Raw genomic sequence first — 276 nt, forward strand, 5'->3', positions numbered from 1 at the left:
TATTAGCCTTGGTTCTTCTGTCAAAAATCTTCTTGATCCTTTCTTGTACAACCTGAGATCTGATGTACACTTCTTCCCTGGTTTGATGTAAGTGAATTGTTTGGTTGATTCTTCTTTGAATATCATTGGATTCAACCTGCAATTCTTGGAGCAGTTTCATCATTGTTGTTCCGAGAGTGGAAGGAAAGATAACTTCAATTCCATACACTAATTGGTAAGGAGAGGTTCCAATTGACTTCTGAGTAGTTAACCTGTCTACCCACAAGGCATTCACCA

This window comes from Pinus tabuliformis, chromosome 5_2 (genome assembly GCF_031772625.1).
Source record: "Pinus tabuliformis cultivar Carrire ecotype Pingquan chromosome 5_2, CPIR1, whole genome shotgun sequence".
NCBI lineage: Eukaryota > Viridiplantae > Streptophyta > Pinopsida > Pinales > Pinaceae > Pinus > Pinus tabuliformis.